The sequence below is a fragment of the Nicotiana tabacum genome, chromosome 7 (genome assembly GCF_000715075.1).
Source record: "Nicotiana tabacum cultivar K326 chromosome 7, ASM71507v2, whole genome shotgun sequence".
NCBI classification, from domain to species: domain Eukaryota; kingdom Viridiplantae; phylum Streptophyta; class Magnoliopsida; order Solanales; family Solanaceae; genus Nicotiana; species Nicotiana tabacum.
The window spans coordinates 122,904,955-122,911,543 of NC_134086.1; positions in this window are offsets into that span (position 1 = coordinate 122,904,955).

Genomic DNA, 6,589 nt, shown 5'->3' on the forward strand with positions numbered 1-6,589 from the left:
CTTCACTTTGATCTCGTGAATTAAGTGTGAATACTTCCTCTTGACTTAGTGATGGGCAGCTGAACACTTCCTTTCGACCTCGTGAAGTATGAATGTGAGGCCAGACCTCCACCAAACCAAACCACCTTTCTAAAAACCTGGACTTAGCAGCAAGCAAAACGGTTAGTTTGAAACAAATAACAGACAGGTAATCTCACGTTGGGGTGTGATGCACCTATACAGTTAAGTGAATTTCTACATGTTTGCATCGATGACATGCGTCATTCCGGCTTCTCTTTATGCTCCCCTTTATTTTATTATTTTATTTTATTATTTCCTATTATTATTGTTTTCATTATTTGCAGTTAAAAATGTGACCGGATCTGATAAGGATTGCCTACGTATCACGATGCCGCGTGAATCAGATCATTACGTAGTTCAAGACAAACAAGTGTAAAAATAAAGAAACATTTTTTTTATTACTAAAACAATCTATTACAAACTAACATTTTTTTTTTTGAAAAAGGGAGAATAACATACTCGAAATAAATACAAACTCAACAACTACTGATACACCCCGATGCGAAAAGACAGACAAAAGAAGCAAAAATGGAAAATACAGACTCGACCTATAAATACATTAAAGCCTTAAAAATTGGTGCCCGCGGGGCATCGTTTGGCCTCGCCGCGGGCTTAGGTGAGAGGTCCCTTTCAAGTTGTTCCAGCTCATACATGGTTTGCTTGACATAAATTATCACTGCCGAGAAGAAGGTAGTGCGGGTAAGGTTGGCACTATCTAGCATCTCCCGAGTTATCTCAAAACTCGACAGGGCACGTAAGGTTGAATGCTCTTAAGTCCCATCAGTAGAAAGTGGGTCCTAGCGGTCGGCATATATATGACCTCATCAACAGGCAACCATCCCAGTGTCCATTGTATTTGGCTGGCGGTGAAGGTTCGAAAGAATGACGTCCATGTCGTAACTCCCTCGGGTAGACTGACCTCCTTGATTCTCGTGTAAAACTCTTCTATGCAAGTCTTTTTCGAGGAACCATAACTCAAAAGCTCGGAACGGTGGCAAAAATGTTCAGTCATCCATATTTGTAGCAGCAAATTACACCCCTCAAAAAAATTCCCTCTGGCTTTGCAGGCTATGAGAACTCGAAAGATATCAGATACTACCATAGGCGCGAGAGTGATTTCATTTTGAGTGAGCAAAGTACTGACGACCCCGGATATTTTCAGATCAATGTTTTCGTCTTTCCTCGGAAACACCAAAAGGCCCAAAAATGTTATCATGAAAGCCACTCGTCTATGCTCATCCCACTTCTGACGGTTACCTTTGCTGCATAGCTTGTTAACCGGATTGTTGAACCCTCCTACATGACCATATCTGTCGTATATGAAGCATGGACTACAGAAACCTGTGGCCAAATCTGGGTTATGGACTGTCCTGGGTATCTTTAATGAATCTAGAAAATGATGCACAGTGACAGCTCTTGGGGCAACCAAGTATTTTTGCCTCAATGGAACTTCAGCATTTCTGATGTACCCGGCTATTTCCTCCAGAGTCGGGGTGAGTTCAAAATCGAAGAAGTGGAAGACATTGTGTGTCGGGTCCCAATAGGTGACCAAAGCTCTTATGATATCTCCCCGCGGCTAGATTTCCAATAAACCCGTGAGACCTTTCAGATATTTCTTGACCTCATCTTGCCCTTCACCACCTAGATCATCCCACCATAGCCGCAACTTGACAGGGACTTTAGCTATTATCGAAAAGTGTTCATTTTGCATTGTGCTCATCCTGCACATTTATTAAGGTAATTTAAGTAAAAGATTATTTGACTCAAAGATGATTTGACTATGTTTTAGAAAGAAAGATCTGATTTTCAAACACGGCCTTTCAGCACTTCGGGGACGAAGATTTTAAAGCTGTGAGGGTCAACCGATCAAAAACTCTAAAGGATGATCGAAAGTGGCCGTTTATGCAAAGTCAGCCTTCCGCCGTCCCTTTCGGAAACATTTGGCTGTTTTTGACAAAACAGCATCACTTGATTTATTTATGACTCTCTTTTTTCAGAATAGTGACTCGACATTGGGAACATGGCCTCACAGGGCCTCGGGGACGAGGATCTTAAGGCCATTGGGCAAATTGGTCAAAACAAAATTTAAAAAAAATGACCAAAAATGGCTGTTTATGTAAAGTCAGCCTTCCGGCGTCCCTTTCGGGAACATTCGGCTATTCTTTGACAAAACGGCATCACCTGACTCATTTATGATGAAATTAAAATTCTGACATTTTGGCTATTTCTGAAAAGGGGGAGGTTGGACCCGGTGAGGGTTGCCTACGTATCTCACACCCTGTGAGAATCAAACCGGCGTAGTTCGGGCCGATAAAACTAACTATTTTCGGAAAAAGACTCTTTTTTTTTTTGACAAACACCATTTTTGGAAATACTCTTTGTGTACTTCGACAAACTATTTAAAAAATGAAACTCTTTTTTTTTACTTCTTTTTTTATTTTCTTGACCAATAAACAACCATTTTTTTAACAAATTCCCTTTTTTCATTTTTTCTAAAAATTTGGCGGAGTTTCGACACTATTTTGACATTGGTTATTTTTTCTAAAACAGATAATCAACTCTCCGTACTCTATTTCTCTCCTTTTTTTTTAATTTTCCACATGCTCCAAAGCCGGTCAGCATGTAAGTCCGAAACAAATAAATGCACAGAAAACAAGTAGGATGCATCAGGATGGTCTTTTCATTTTGGTACATCTGTCCTAGACAGACCCAACCCCTGTGTTGGGCCTCCAAAGTCAAATGCACATGATGCAAACAAACGTTCCTACTAGGGATCCGGCATGAAGCTGAGTTATTCTAGGTTCGTAACCTGGTTATTTGTTCTAGACTGTGTACCCGAGCGGACAACTCGAGTCGAGGAGGGGGCTACGTACCGGGGACCCGCGAGATCGTCCGGTTTTGTAACTTGTCTGGCCTCTTTCTTATTTCAAGGTATGACACTAACAGAATAGGGAGTCTTGACCAGCAAGCTCCTCCCCGGAGGTAAGAAGAGAAGGGTTTCGGCACAGTTTATATACAGTTCAGATAATATCAAAGCGGTAAAAGGCAACATTTAGCACGTTATGCCCAAACATGTAATAAAGATCAGATAATAAAGCCAAATATAACAATTATTCTAAGCTCGAATTCTTGAACCCTGAACCAGAGATTCTGGGTTCGTAGTCCCCAGCGGAGTCGCCAGAGCTGTCACACCTCTTTTTTACACACCCGAAGGTATATAAGGGAGTTTTTCCAATTTAAGTAACATTATTCGAAATGGGATTATTTATTTAATTCAGAGTCGCCACTTGGGAAAGGTTTGGCTTTTGGTGTCCCAAGTCACCGGTTTATCTTGAATCCCAAATCGAGGAAATTATTCGACTTTCCAAATGAAGTCTGCGAACCAGAAATTCTAAGTAAGGAATTCTGTTGACCCGAGGGAAGGTGTTAGGCACCCCCGAATCCCGTGGTTCTAGCACGGTCGCTTAAATTGTTATAATGGCTAAATATCTGATTTTAATACATGTTATAACTTGTGTGCTTTATTAGGTTTAAACCGCTTTTATTATTATTTATTTATTTTTATGGAATTGCAACGTCGTGAAAATGCATTTCGAACCACGTCACAATCAATGCGCTCGTGGTTGTCAATACATTCCGACTCCGTTGAGATTTGGATTTGGGTCACATAAATGCGCACCCGAATTTAAGCATGTAATTTAGTTAAAATCGCGCCTAAAGTGTCTAACGCGTTATTATCTTTGAGGAAGGCAGTGAAATTCGCTAAAATGGCCCATCCTAAATTCTAAGTATTTATTATGACGAATTATTGAGGGCCCCGCAATTTGCATTTTTATTTGGCGAGGCTCGTCTCATTATCAAAAGGATCGACCTATAGTGACTATGTTTTCTATTTTTTTTCGTTCGTCTCTATAATGAAAGAAAAAGAGTTCTAACTTATCTACATGCTCACGAGTTATTATAGTTGAGTTTCGAAAGTGAGTCGTTAAATCTGAAAACGATACAATAAGAGCAGTTGGTTAACCATTATAGGCCCAGGTCCGATGTATAAGGGGTAAAACTGGACCTGTGCCATCCTCATTTGGATTTTGGGCTTAGCTGAATGACTCTACACATGTTCGAAATTTAAGAATCCGAAATGAAAGTGGTACCTAATGAAACCCATTTTTTACGAATTCAGATGAACAAGTTGTTAACTAAAATAGTTTGAACTATTGAGTGATCGCCTAAGGCCTGATACGTATTTGGAACATGTTGTTTAATCAACCCAATTGAACTAGCAGAATGCTACAATTATACTGTCAGTCCATTTAAACTAAAAGCCTACGGGGGAGTAGTTTACGACTTAGACTGCTATAGAATAAAGCTCATGTTATACATAAACGACAACCAACTGATTTTAGTTCGTGCAACTAGCTAACATACATACAAATGAGGTTCAATGTGTAAACAGAGTTTACATAGACAGTGCATAGAATGTTTAAATGCAGACAATAAAAAACTACACTAAACTATAGCTTCAAATCTTTTCCATTTCTCGCATTTATACTTTGAGTAGCTTACAAGACGTACCAGTGTATTCAGTTTGTGTACATGGTATTTGGAAGAGCAAAGAAAGGAGATGAAGATCAGTGGAAGCAGCAGTAGATGTTCAGCAAATAACAATAGCCAACAGCAGCAGTAACAACAAGGCAGAATAAACCCCAGTGAACCAAACAGCAATAACTCAATGAAGACAGTACCCAATATCCAAATAAAAAGACTCAGGTGGCTCAGATGAAACCCGGAATACCAATGTTAATCACAGGCAGAAATAGGTGAATCTGAAATAACAGTGGAACAACAGTTTCTGATTTTCGGACACTCAAAAAAAGAAGCCTAAGTTTCAATAGAACAATAGCAGGTTAATGCTGATTTCAAAACAGAAAAAAAAAAAAAAAAGGGTGAAGACAGCAGAATTTTCAGCTTTAATAGAGCAGACAGAGGTTTTTTGTTTATTGTCTGCCAAGGATTGAAGTCCACGCTCTCTCCTTTGTTCTAAGATCAGCTCCCTTAGGTTCTCCTTTTCTTTTTGTTCTCACCCCCTTTTATCTGAAATCAATCCCCTTTTTAAAGACTAGAGCTGGCCATGTTTTTAATTCAAACATTTCAACTTTCAGCCTGTTTTTTATTCCCTCCTCATGTGCATTTCTACCATTTATCATTGAACCCATGCTGTCCCTGATTTCCAGCTTGTTAAAACCAATTAAAAACTGACCCCCCATGCTTCCTACTTTAAAAGCACTCATTTTATACCCCTTTTCAGATGCAATTCTTTTCAGTTTTTAAACATCTGAAAAGCCTGTTATTCTCTGCGGGCCATTAGTGGATGCTCAAATAATATTTAATTCTAATCAAGCATGGTCGGATAAATTGATTAATTAAAAAGCAACTGTCCACAACATGGCTTCCACTAATAGTTCAAAGCAGTGAATTAAATCCAATTCAATCAGTTAAAACAGTTCCTAGACTGATAGAAAAATGGTGCAGATTGACTCAATCAGAATTGAAGCAACATGAACCAAATTGTCATCAGGTTATTTTAACATTCAAGACTGCGAAACTAATCGACGACACTTATTAGCAGACCATATATCACAATATGCAATCGATAACAAATAATCGAACTCGAACAGGTACGGGGGTGATTTCATGCTGATAGGCACAGTGATTTTATGCAAAACTTAACTAATCGACGGAGCCTATTCGACTCGATTGCACAAACTGTAATTACACGCAACAAAACACGCAGAAGCAAATTCGACCAAATAAAAGGTCCGGGCGAGGTGGACAGAATAGTCGACACAATTGAAAAACAAACTCCAACTGACATTTAAACACATAAACAGACATAAACAAAGCATGAACTGACAAGGAAAAGAAAATACCTTAAGAAATTGAAGGCTAGACGGACCCGTCTTGGATTCTGACTCGGACTTTTTGGGGTTGAACGGACTTTAATTGAAGTGTTCTCAACTGAGAACACCTCGATTAAGGTCTATTAGACCCCAACCCTTCGTTTAATTTGACAAACCCACAGGTTTTGGATTTCTAGGGTTCTTGGGGCTCAGATTAGGGGTTCGAGCTTTTCTGGTTAGATTCGAACCAAACCAGGCTTGGTTTGGTCACGAGGGAGGTCAGAGGAGTAACTGGTGTGTATTTGGGGTGGATCGGCATAGGTTGAGGTTTGGCTCGAATCTTCAAATGAAGATTCGAGACGATGGGGGAAGATTTGAAACCAACGGTTTGCAGATCCGTGTCCAGGGGGTCGAGGTGCACTAAGGGTGTTAATCTGGTGGTCACCGGCATTGTTGCCGCCGGGTTTATGGTGAGGGGGTGGATAGGCGGCGCTTAGGGTTCTGAGGGGTGTTTGGTTCAGTCTCTGAATTGAGAGAGACGAGGATGAGGGAGGGGGGTCTGGCTTAGGGGGCGTGGGGGTAAGGGATTGTGGTTATATAGTTAGGGGAAACTTGATATGGGCCGTTAGATC